At 37.6% G+C, this 13,553-nt stretch overlaps 1 pseudogene; it reads right to left on the reverse strand.

Annotated features, from left to right (window-relative positions):
* The window catches only part of LOC128520489 (basement membrane-specific heparan sulfate proteoglycan core protein-like), a 59,156-nt pseudogene extending 57,821 nt beyond the window's left edge, over positions 1 to 1,335 (reverse strand).
* Between the last annotated feature and the right edge of the window lie 12,218 nt (positions 1,336 to 13,553).

Here is a 13,553-nt window from a genome sequence, read left to right on the forward strand (position 1 = left end):
GCTTTGATTACAGCACACAATGTGGTGTCCAGTTCATGTGTGAAAATGTTCCTCATGTTCCCAGAAACTCCCTCCCAATTTAATTCCTGAAATCATGTGCCATCAGGGAGGAAAAAACTCTACTAATGTGACCAGATCATAACACTGTCTCCAGAGTCTTGTACAGTGGACACTATGCATGATGGGTGCACGCTTTATGTGCTTTCCTTCTTACTCTGATGAGCCCATCACTATAGATTAGAGTGAATCTAACCCCCCCCCCACACACACAAACACAGAAAAGCACAGTGTGCGAATCAGGTGTTGCTGTTCTGTTTTCAACATTTATGATGTAAATGCTAATGATGGAGTGTATGTTAAAAATTCAGAGTTTGAAATTCACTTGTTAATGTTGTCTAATTATTAAACAAATACTGTATTTCTAGTAAAAAAGAACCAAAGAAAGACTCTGTGCGGACTTTGTGCACATCTGGATGAAGTAAGGCAGGATTTATTGCAGCATTAAAATCCAAGTGAGCCGCACTTGTAATGCCTAGATTGTAAACCCAAGCATCACCAAGAGCAGACTGATGTGACAGTTACATGCAGCCTCATTATATACAGTTAGGAAGGGGAGGGATGCACACCTTCTCCTCTGTACTTCTTTTTTTCCTTACCAAATAATTAACCCATTATAATCCAACTTTTTACAATAATTTCACCCATTATGTACATTTTTTTTTCTACCAGTTCTGTTACATCATATACCTTGTCATCTGACTCCCTACGTCATCTGACCTCGTGCTTATATTTTTTCCCATTATAATTCATTTTTCTTGCAAATTACTTTCCATTATCTTTGCACTTTTCTTGTTTAATTTAAAAAGCATTGGGGTGGTGCTTATTTTTACTATACATTCCTGAATTTTCTGGTTTACTCTACAGTTCTCAAGAAACAGGCCATGGGTAAGCATCTCTGTCGCACTATTTTAATTTCGTGTCTTGTTTTCCCAATTTGTTGTGTTGTGTATTTTATTTTAATCTTGTAGCTGATTGTAATTGCTCAAGTGCTCACTACACTACATCCCTCTGGATGACTCGGACAGCCAGGGCAGAACGGATTACAACCCCTCCTGAACCTGCCATGGACCGGGCCTCTGTGAGTTTCACCCGGGATGAGTCTGAGCCCCCTGCTTTTTGGTATTTGTCTATGCCCTCTTATTTAGTCATGTGTGCGCAACTGTGGGTGTACATGTTGCACGTGTACTTCTGAGATTACATCATGTCTAGGGTTACTATTACATCATGCACGTTGGGTACACACTGTACACTGAACACCATTACATCATTACCCATCCCCTATGACGCTGGGTACACACTGTACTGTACACTGAGATTACATCAATCTCCTTTTTGCTATGACTTACGACCTGTCTTTATGACATCTGCTTTTGTCCTTGGCTCACCTCTGTTTCCTCCCCTTACTATATTATTCCTCCCCTATCTATATTATTTTACTAAGATCCATATTCTGTTAATTACTATTATCATTTTGTCACATTGCTGCATATATGCTTACATATTTCCCGCTCTGTGACTTTTAAGTCGCATAAGAGCGTAAAGAAAATAAGAAAAAGTAAATAATTCCTTTACAATTACAGTATGTAGATAATCACCTTACACAACACCGGACGCCATGACAGAACAACTTTTTGTGCCTTTTGGAAAGAAGGAGAAAGCGATGTGACTGGCATGTATACATTTTTAAGACATAACATGCAAACGGTCCCTTAGGGCATCATGTAACTTTTACTTTAAAATTATTTTGGTATTAAAGTGTGTTGTCCTGTAAGGTCAGTCCTTTTAAAATTAATACACTTTGCTTATTTAGTTTGTTTAGGCATAAAAATCACACAATGAAGATTTTTCTCTTGAAGTTAAAAAACTATTTTCTGAACCCTTAGGAGTCTGCAGCTGTTCTGGGGCCCTGAAGAACTTCTGACACGTCCTGACATTTGTGTATTTTTCAGTTACTTATAAACATATAAATGGCTAAAGTCGTACATTACACTATTAATTCCTACTGTGTGTACAGGATTCACAGTTTCAGTTCATGTTGGTGACAGGTTTCAAACATATTTTCTCGAAGACTGAGACTAAAAGCGCACTCTGTTTATTTTCTTTATTTTACAAATAAAAGTAGACCCTTTACAGATTAAAATGATGTACTACACTTATGTGTATAATCAAACATGATGGAGCATTTTAAGTTCTTTTCACGGTTATCAGAAAAAAATGCAAGTGTCTCCACCGGTGGGCCAGCCGACTCCTAAAGGTTTTAAACATCTGTAAACTTCTTAATGCTGAAATTTGGGGCTGTTTAGAGTTCACAAACACCTATTTTGGCACAAATTCTGTATGTATTTTAATTCTTTCTGACACTTGAATGTAAGTTTAAGTATCTGATTGCAGTCAAACAGTGGCATTTTTTCACTGAGCTTGAATGTATTTTGTCTCAGACCTTCTTAAAATCGAATGTACATTGTGTGTAAGGAATAAGCAAGTTTAATAAAAAATTATTTGCTTCTAACAATCTTTCTGGACCTTTGACCTTGACTGGAAATCAGATTTAGACCTTCGCATATTATGTTTGAGAACCCCTATTATAGGCTTATATAAGGATCATATTACATAAGATCTTTTCTTCTTTTACTTTTACACTGAGTTTACGCTTGCTTACTGCTTTGTTAGTTTGTTTATAAGTGAAACTGTATTATGAAAAACCACACAAGTAAATGGTGAGACAGTCTATGTACAGGTATAGAAATGACTAAAGAATTAACGTTAATAAGTAGTTATTTACAAATGGTAAACAACAAACATATAGGCCTAAGGAGAAGAAGGAGAAGAAGATACAACAGGAAATGCTTTTACTTTAAATATATTTTTAAATTCCAAACTCATTGTTTGTTACATTTTCTGTTTGTTGCAGAATAAACCCAACTGAGCTAAAAGACATCTGCAGAGGAAACACACTTATGCTTAACTTCCCAGTGTATAAGGAGCCTTTCCCCACATTCCCCAACTGTTTGAGGAATTGTCTAAAAATTGACATTCTTGAAAATTTTTGGTCACTTGTGTCTGTGATGGCACAAGCTGTAGTCACTTATGAATTAACTACACATTTGCTATGAAATGTTAAGATATACTGACAAATCACCAAGGACTCCACTACAGGACATGCCGAACTCAAGCAGAACTGTCTAAGAACTGTCTCAATTTATCTACCACCTGTACTGTACTATGCTCTATGATTTGTTATGAATTGTCATAGAAAGGATATTTGCACCCAAGAGCTTTTCTGGTGCACAGAAAAACCTTTTCCTTTCTTGATTGCTTGAGTCCTTTTTTATCCCTATCCCTTTATGTGCTCCAACTTGTGACGACAGAAGCTATGAACCTGCAGCAGACTTATGTAATTATCACCACACGCAGTGAAGGATCTATTAGAGCGTATTTATGGGGCCAGGGGTAGCTCAGTGGTTAAGGCATTGGACTACGGTTAAGAAGATCCCAGGTTCAAATCCCACAACCACCAAGTTGCCACTGTTGGGCCCTTGAGCAAGGCCCTTAACCCTCAACTGCTCAGATGTATAATGAGATAAAAATGTAAGTCGTCTGCCAAATGCCTAAATGTAAATGTACTGGAGCAAGTCCACAACAGAATGGCTTTAAAAAAACAAAATCTGCCAAGTCAGAGCCCAGACCCCAACCCAACAGATAAGCTATGGCATGACAGAGCTAAAGTGATATGACGGAGCTAAGGCAGTTCTGCCAGGAAGAATGGGCTAAAATTCCTCCTGAAACTCACCTACTGCTATTTCAAGGATATTTGATAACTACTGTATTTGTAGTCACATATTTAGTGAAAATTATAATTCCAGTATAATTCACTATGGATTATTGGCCATGATTGTTACCTCTTTTACGGTGGTGAATTTCATTCATTCATTTTCCATACCGCTTATCTCGTACAAGGTCGTAAGGACCCTGGATAGGGTTGCCAATCATCCCGCAAAAAATCCGAAATTGTCCCAATATGTTACATATTTTAAAAATCAGTGAAACGTTGGAGAGAAATATTACAGGTTAGACTAATAAGACAGTGTGATTTGTATGATGGAAGCAAAATGTTAGTGGATAAAAGGAAACCGCTCCTCTCACTCAGCCTGTCTGTCATGGTCTCTTCCAAAACAAAGAACAGAGAATGCACTTCTTATCTGTTAAATATTAGATCTTTCGCATCTGAAGCAGTTACTGTTAATGAAATTATCACGGATCAGGAGTTTGATATACTCTGTTTAACAGAAACCTGGATTAAACAGGATGAGTATGTAGCTCTAAATGAAGAAGTCCCCCTGAGAACAGCATTGATGTCCATACTGGACTCGCTAGGGGTAAATCAGTGTGTAGTAGGACCCACTCATAAAGCAGGACACACTTTAGATTTAATAATATTATTCGGATTTAGTATAAAAAATTTGCGCCGCGCTACCGTATTAAACGTACGTTCACATTAACTACCAAACAGAGTTTTATCAGTAATCTCCCAGAGTTATCAACTTCAATTAGATCACCGTCTGACCCCACAGAACTCGATCAGGTGACTGAATATTTAGACTCAACGTTCCGTGTACCTTGGATAATGTAGCTCCAGTTAAAAGAAAAATTATTAGAGATAAGAAACTCGCTCTCTGGTATAACGATCACACGCGCACTTTAAAACAGACCACTCGGAAATTAGAACGTAAATGGCGTCAAACTAAATTGTTAGTATTTAAAATAGCATGGAAGGAGAGCATCCTGAACTATAGAAAAGCTCTTAGTGTAGCTAGATCAACATATCTCTCCACTCTTATAGAAAATAACAAAAATAATCCTAGATTCTTATTTAATGCTGTAGCCAAATTAACCAGAAATAAGACCACTGCAGAAATCTCCACAACAACATCATGCAATAGTGAGGACTTCATGAATTTTTCTAATAATAAAATTTTAAATATTAGGCATAAAATTGAGGTTTTGAAACCGAACAATGTAATTGATGCAGATGTTAATCTAGCCATGTCAGATCAGAACCTAGAATACTTTACTCCCCTTGAAGAGAATGAACTAATTTCACTCATCTCTTCTTCAAATTCATCAACCTGTATATTAGATCCTGTACCGACACATTTTCTTAAACAGATAGTACCAGCAATAACAGAACCCCTGTTGAGAATAATTAATTCATCACTCAGCATTGGTTATGTTACAAAATCTTTTAAATTAGCAGTTATCAAACCAATAATTAAGAAACCTGACCTCGACCCCTGTCAGCTGTCCAGTTACAGGTCAATATCAAACCTCCCCTTTATCTCTAAGATCCTGGAAAAGATAGTAGCGGAGCAGCTATGCTCATATATACATAGAAATGGCATACATGAACTGTATCAGTCAGGAGTTAGGCCTCATCACAGTACAGAGACAGCGCTCGTTAAAGTAGTAAATGACATTCTATTGGCCTCTGATCAAGGTTGTGTAACTATGGTGTGTTACTCGACCTCAGTGCAGCTTTTGACACCGTTGATCATAATATTCTTCTTCACAGATTATTATTATTACATGGATTATTATAATTTAAAAAATGATAAAAAAAACCTAAACATTCTGTTTTTCAATCTCAAAAGATATTAGAACCCAAAAGCTCGATGACTTCAGGTTACAGGAGAAAACTTTTACAACTTAAATACTAAACTTCCTGATTCTTTTACCTCCTGACTGTTTTATAATAAATAATTACTGAGCTTTTAGTTCATGTAACTCGTGTTGATGAGGTGAGCTTGATGGCTGTAAACTTATTAATATGCCGTGTGTTTATCAGTAAAATGACGAACATACATTATGTCTATATAAAGAACATGTTTAAAGCCATTATACAGAATACACACCTACACTTTTCACTGTTATACACAAACAACATTAACAAAATAGAAATAAAACCCACTCACCTGATACAGTCAGTGTAACAGCAGCACTGGTCTCTGTGTATTTTGGGTCTGATAACTTTGTTCCTTTACATGTATAATCACCTTTATTAGACTCTTTAACGTCAGTGATTGTGTATGTTTTCCTTATTTCAGCACTGAGTTTATTATTATCTCTATACCAGTGGTACTGCCAGGACCCTCCAGTCTGTATCTCACATGTGAGAGTGACGCTTTCCCCAGTGAACACACTCTCAGCTGGATGGACTGTCACTACAGGCTGCGGTCTCGCTGTACAAAGATAATAAAACTTCAACACATACAGTACGACTAAACATTATTTAAATATGATTTTATATAAATACACAATTAGAATGATTTTTTAAAAATAAATAGTTTTTTTCACAGACTTACTAACTTTAACCCTGTAGTGACGTACCTCTCACTGTGATCGTGGCTGGATCACTGAACTCTGACTCGTAGTTTCCCCTGCGTGCTTTACAGTAGTATGTTGTTTGTCGTACATTAGAAACTGTCACTTCATGTGTGTTAGCATCTGCAGCTTCTTTAGAGAGAGGACTTATTTTCTGATTTTCATAAAAGAGAAAAGTCCATCCAGGACCCTCCAGATGACAGCTCAGAGTAACTCTGTCTCCAGTGTAGATGGAGCTCTGATCCACACTCACAGTCGGTTTGGGTTTTTCTGTTGATATGAAATGATGGAGAGATTAGAGCTGTTTTTACCTTTACAGCATGAACATCTATTCTCTCACATTCCTGATTAATAAAGACGTCTAATTAATAAAGACGATTAATAAAGACATTACAAATGTATTGTAAAAGTTACAGTTAATTACATTTCTACAGTGGAGCGTAGAGGTACAGGTAAGACATCTCTCTCTCTCTCTCTCTCTCTCTCTCTCTCTCATGTGAGTGTGTCATATTTGTTGTATTAATTTTGTCTTTCTTGTGTGTGTGACTTTTTATAATGTATGTTATCTCTTCTATGTGAAGTTTCTCTTGTGCAATTGTCACATCTCTCTCATATTTCACATTCAAGTGTGTGTGTGTGTGTGTGCGTGTGTGTGTGTGTGATTGCATGACTCAATCACAGTGTGGTGTCCAGTTCATGTGTGAAAATGATTCCTCACGCTCCCAGAACCACTCGCACAATATGATTCCTGAAATATGTCTGTGCCAACAGGGAGGAAAACTCTATTGATGTGATAACTTGGTCATTCAGTACTTTCAGGTCATCAGCTGACTTCACTTTATTACTATATAACGTTGCTGAGTCTGAACAACTGAAGCAACCTCAGATCAAAACACTGTCTCCAGAGACCTGTACAGAGGACACTATGCATGATGGGTGATTCGCTTCATGTGCTTCCCTTATTACCCTGACACGCCCATCACTATAGACTAGAGGGAATCTGGACTCATCAGACCACATGACATTTTCCCATCCCTCCAAAGTCCAATCTTTATGCTCCCTAACAAACTGACGCCTTTTTCCCGACTAGTCTCACTAACAAGTGGTTTTCTTATGGACACACAGTTTATACTCGGCCCTGTGTGATCTTGCTGCATTGTGTGTATGGAAATGTTGCTACTCTCGCTATTAAACGTAACTATAGGTTTTACTGTAGACTTTTTACCACGTGACTTCACCAAATAGTGAAGAGATCTCCATTCATGATTTTTTAGCCTTTCTGTCATGGTCTCTAACAGCAAAGAGAAGAGAGAATGAGCTTCTCCTGGGTCGGCGGGCGGCAGTACAATCGCAGAGAAAAATTAATGCAAAGTTCAAAATGATAACATATGCGCAATCGATTTCCCATCACTCGTTTGCACAACACATTTTTTCATACAGTATCACCGTGTGTTCAGTTACCCTCATTATTGTCCTGATTCTACAGTAGGTCCCCCTTTGCCATCTAAACAGTAGTGACAGTGTGTTCTGACACTTTCCACCTTAATGTTATGGCTGATCGGTGTACATATACTATAGAACAAGAAAATAATATCCTAGGAAAGTTCAAGTCAAACCGAGACTTGCAGTGAAATTTCTCATGAATGAAGGTGTAAAACCAACTGTAAGCCCACACTCTCAGCTGGATGGACTTTCACTACAGGCTTTGGTCTCACTGTACAAAGAAAATAGAATTTCAACACACATTCTCACATATATTCTTCAACAAGCCATCCTTCTCCTCAACTAAAAGGAACTAATAAACACACACACACACACACACACACACACACACACACACACACACACACACACACACACACACACAACCACTCAGATTAACTCAACTTCCTTAAAGCATTGAGACTGGACTAATAAATCAATAAACGCAAACACACTGATCAACAATCATCAAACTATTGTACACACCAACCATAAATATGTTTTTGCATAATATTTATCACTTGCTAATTGGCACAAACTATTCTTATCTTTGCTGCTACTTATAAGGAATGTTTATTGCTTACTGTATCTCCTCCCACTAACTCAACTCATTACCTCATTCGACAAAGTAGTGAAATGTTAGGTTGTCACTTTTTCACTTGTTTGCACATTTCAGAGCAACACAGGTCGATCACATTTCTACTGATCCAGGGGCAAGACGTACAGTATCCCTCTCTCTTTTGTATAATGTTTGACATGTTTCCCTGGTTTGTGTGTCATCTCTCTCGTGCGAGATATTTCTCCAGTGATTTTGTCACCTTTGTTGAATGTTTGTGTTGTCTTTCTTGTGTGTGTGACATGTTTTTCTAATGTATGTTGTCTCTTGTTGTTATGTTATATCTTATCTCTGCCTTGTGTTTTACCTCCTAGTGTGTGTGCCTTTTTCTGTAGTGTGGGTCTGATCTTTCCCCGTGTGTCATCTCTCGTGTGTCACAGTTGCTGAGTGTAAATGACGTTCGTTAACAGCAACACAGTAAGTCCTCTACATACAAACATCCAAGTTACAAACTTTCCAAGATACAAACATGTGTTGGCGCATGTTTATTGGGTGAAGTTAGATCACATGTCTGGTGTACAGTACATTGTCACGTGTGTGCAGTGTGCATCCTCTGCAAGTGCAGTACAAGCCCAGGAAAGCTAGCGCAAAAGCAGCGGCAAGGAAGCTGGTACTGCTAAGAAGTGACAAGCAATAACAATCGATGAATGACATTTGTTAAGAACAATAGTGATCATGTTTAATCCATTACACACACTGATGTAAATACTCAGCTAGATACAAAAGCTTTGACCATAGTTCTGATATTGGTAGATTATAAGAGCATTAATATCGCAGAAAGAAATCTCCATCTCTCTCTGTCCCACTTTTTTGTTTTGCTACCAGCTTGCATTTAAAGACGTTTCTATTTTTCATTCCTATTGACTGTTTATTATACTTTAATCATTTATTCATTCAGTTATTCAAGACAACATGAAAGCTGTCACACGCATAAGAGAGAAGACACACATGAGAAATCTGTCACACAGATGAGACATCACACACACATCAAAAAGCCACCATACACACAAGAGAGACATGACACTCGAGAGAGGAACTAGGAAAACTTCACACATGAGAGAGATGTGTCTTGCCTCTAAAAAGTGTCTGAAGGTCAGTGTGTGAATCAGGTGCTGTTGGTTTGTACTCAACATTCAAGATGTAAATGATAAGTTTTTAGTGTGTGTGGAAAATGCAGAGTATAAACTCCATTTATTAAAGTAATAGTCCATGAAACTCCATTTAGTTTATTACACACTCCGATATAAACACTTATTTCCACCATGTCAGTTTAATCTGTGCCCACATGTGTAAGGAAACTAACACAGAAACCATGCTAATTACAACAGCTAAGCTAGCTGTCTACATTGGAGGCTGACCAGCACAAATGAGCCCATAGCATATAATCATAAAACAACAGTTATATTATAATAACACTCTCTAATTCCTCTATAGCAGTTTATCTTTATGGGTGTATGAAGTAAAATTTATTTTTCGTTAAGTGGAACATAAACAGCAAAACTAGACATATAATCTTTATTGTAAGACATTTTGGGAAACTTTCGAAATAATCTTTTTTTAACTTTGTTTTGCCTAAACATCAATTAAACAGTGTAGTGTTGTCACCTTACAGCACTCTCACACACACACACACACACACACACACACAGGAGAGAGATGTACCACCATGTCATCATAATGAAATTCCTGATTAAAGTGTAAATGTCTCTGTATTTACTGTTATGTTTCTTTTCTGTGTGATGTTTATAAATAGTGTTAAATCTATACGTGTGTTTATATATGAAAGTGTCAAGATCTTGTCTTTTTATGGTGTTAAATCATGACAGAGGTCTTTACATGATCATCTAACTAACCATTAATGATTGCATCTTTTTTTTTTCCTAAAACAGAAAATGTAATTAAAAAACTATTCAGTAAATTAAGAGATTTGTGAATCTGTGATTTTCTTCTTTTTTTTTTTGGTTCTTATTTACAGCCCACAGATAAACTTCTCATCACTACCTGATCAACAATTACACATTTACCAGGCTTGAGTTTTTATGTTTCCCCACTAGAGCGGAGTAAATGAGCGTGTGTGTGTGTGTGTGTGTGTGTGTGTGTGTTACGATTGCAGATGTGTGTGTTCTGATAGTGTGTGAGTCAAATACACCCTCTGTGAGAATCTTCCATCCTGAGTAGAACATTCATACACACCTTCACTAGAACCCCAGTGTTTGTAATGTCTCTGTTTAACTGCAGTTTATTAAAGTGGAAAGTCATTTATATTCTTTAAATGAATTGTAATTTTTTTTAACCTTAAAATTTTACTCAGTGTTTATTCCCTCTCACTAGTTAGTGAACATACTCAGAGGAAACTCTAACTGAACTCTTTCACCTACAGGAGCTCAGAGACGCCCAACATAGACATCAGTTACGTCTCAGTGAAGACGAGATAGAAAACTGTATCAATCAACACCAGACACCAAAGTCCCTGTCCATGTGTATCTGTGACATCATCAGGTTTAAATCTCCTGAGCACAGAGCAGGTAACATGTGATAGCTTGGATTCAAATCGTGTGGATGGCTTCATAGCTGTACGTCCAGTCCATTTGAAAATTATTGCTTAAAGCACAGACCTGACCAAACATACTCTTAAAGCTGCTGTGCAGTCACTCGTCCATGCGTGTGTATTGTTTGTTTTAAAACTGTGACCATGTGTGTGTGTGTGCGCGCGAAGCAAAAGTAATTAGAGAGGTTCCTTGTTAAAGATCCAGAGTCTCTCTCTGTCTGAGAGCAGCGATTCCTTTAGTGTGTGTGTGCGCGAGAGAAGTTTTCTGACAGAGCAGTGTTTCCGTTAGTTTGTGTGTGTGTGTGTATGTGTGTGTGTTTGTGCATGGGCGTGAGCATGTGTTTGTGTGTGTCCAGTACTCCATCCTCTCTTATTTGGGCTACTTCATTTGGGAGTCATACCCCCCACCCCTCCCCCACTCGCTGTGTTTTAAAATGTCAATAATATTGTCAATAATATTGTTTTTAAATGCAATTGCCGAAATTTTTTTTGTTGTTGTTAAAAGAAACGGAAAGCCATTCTGCTTGATTTGCCAGACTTTATTGTCATATTTTAGGACTTCAAATCTTGGCGCCATTTCACTTCACTCCAATCTACTGTAGCCCGGGAATTTCCCAAAGGCAGTGAACTTCGTAAACACAAGGTAAAGACACTGAAATGTCAGTCAGAATAGCAAACTCAGCTTTTCCAAAAATTGTGTGAGTGTTTCAGCATTGCATTGGATGAGTCATGTGATGTTCAAGACAAGCCACAATTGGCAATATTTGTATAGTTTGTGTCAGAAGACATATAAGGAAGAGCTGCTTGACATTGTGCTGCTGAAAGACAGAACTCGTAGCATCGATCTGAAAGAGACACTGATGACTGTTGTTTTTGATGACAGCAAATCTGCAGTTATCAAAACTAATAGCAATAACTACTGATGGAGCTCCAGCCATGTTGGAATCTGAGAAAGGTCTTGTAGGGCTGTGTAAAGCTGATGATCGTTTTCCAGAATTTTGGACGTTTCACTGTATTATTCATCAAGAACACTTGGTGTCTAAAAAGCTGAACTTGGACCACATCATGAAACCTGTGCTGGAAATTTAAAATTTTATATGCACACATGCTCTCAATCACAGACAGTTCAAAAATCTCATTGATGAACTTGATGAAGATCTTCCATCTGATCTGCTTCTGCACTGCCGTGTGAGATGACTTTCAAGAGGTAATGTGGTTTCTCGTTTCTTTAAACTTTTGAATGCGGTAAAGCTGTTCCTTACAGAGAAACATAAGCACTATCCTGAGCTACATGATCCCCAAAGGATTTCACATTCTGCATCATCTGAATGGACTGAATGTGAATCTGCAAGGGAGGTTAAAGATGCTGCCTGACCTGAAGCTAAATGTTTTTTTTTACATTTGTCAACAAACTTAAGTTGTTCAGGAAACATCTCCAAAAGAGAGACTTCACACATTTTCCAACCTTGTTGAAGGCAAGTGGACAAGCAGCAGAGTAAAAGGGAGTACTGCACGATATGCAACACTGCTTGAAAATCTTGAGAAAAGTTTTGAGGATAAATTCTCCAACCTACAGCAAAAAAGACTGAGGTTACATTTCTGATCAACCCATTCACTGCTGAATCAGACTGTTTAAAAGCCCCTTTAGTAGAAAATGAAGCAGCATCTCAGCTTGAAATGATCAAACTTTCTGAGGATGACAGACTTAAAAGCGTTCTGAAGGAAGGAACCATGGAGTTTTGGAAGATTGTGCCGGTTGAGCGATATCCCAGTGTCAAACAGGCTGCACTTAAACTACTGTCAACTTACATCTGTGAATCACTTTGTTCGATACTGAAACACGTGAAATTAAAGCATCGCTTTGTTTTTCTGACACACATGTAAAAGAGTTACTACGCGTAGCCACAACTAAATACAAGCCAGAACTTAAAAAGATTGGGGAAACCAAGGACTGTTAGGTGTCCCACTTAGTCAAATAAAAGGAGGTAGGCTGATTTAAATCCATAAAAACTGTATGAAAAATGTAATTATGTGTAAGTTGTGATACTGTTGTTTGCACATCTGTTGTGGGTCTTTGTGGTGATATATATATATATTTTTTTTTTTGGGGGGGGGGTCATTATGGCAAACAGGTTCGCCACCCCTACTGTATACTATTAATTATAAATCAAATAATCAAATAAACCTGAATAGTTAAAGACTCGGTTCACCGATGACCCAGAGCTTAAACCCTATACATACTGTAGCTTCCAACACTACTTGCATTTTATGTTGCCTCCACTGTTCTAACATTCAGTATTTAACATGTACAATTAGAACTTCATTACCTGCTTATATATACACATTTATTTAATATCTATATGCATATATAATCCATCAATGCCTCATTTAACCAAACTTGTATGGTGTTTCATTCATCCTTTATTTTTTACCCTGGGATTGTTATCCGAGCATCCCACACTTACTTAA

This window comes from Clarias gariepinus, chromosome 1 (genome assembly GCF_024256425.1).
Source record: "Clarias gariepinus isolate MV-2021 ecotype Netherlands chromosome 1, CGAR_prim_01v2, whole genome shotgun sequence".
NCBI lineage: Eukaryota > Metazoa > Chordata > Actinopteri > Siluriformes > Clariidae > Clarias > Clarias gariepinus.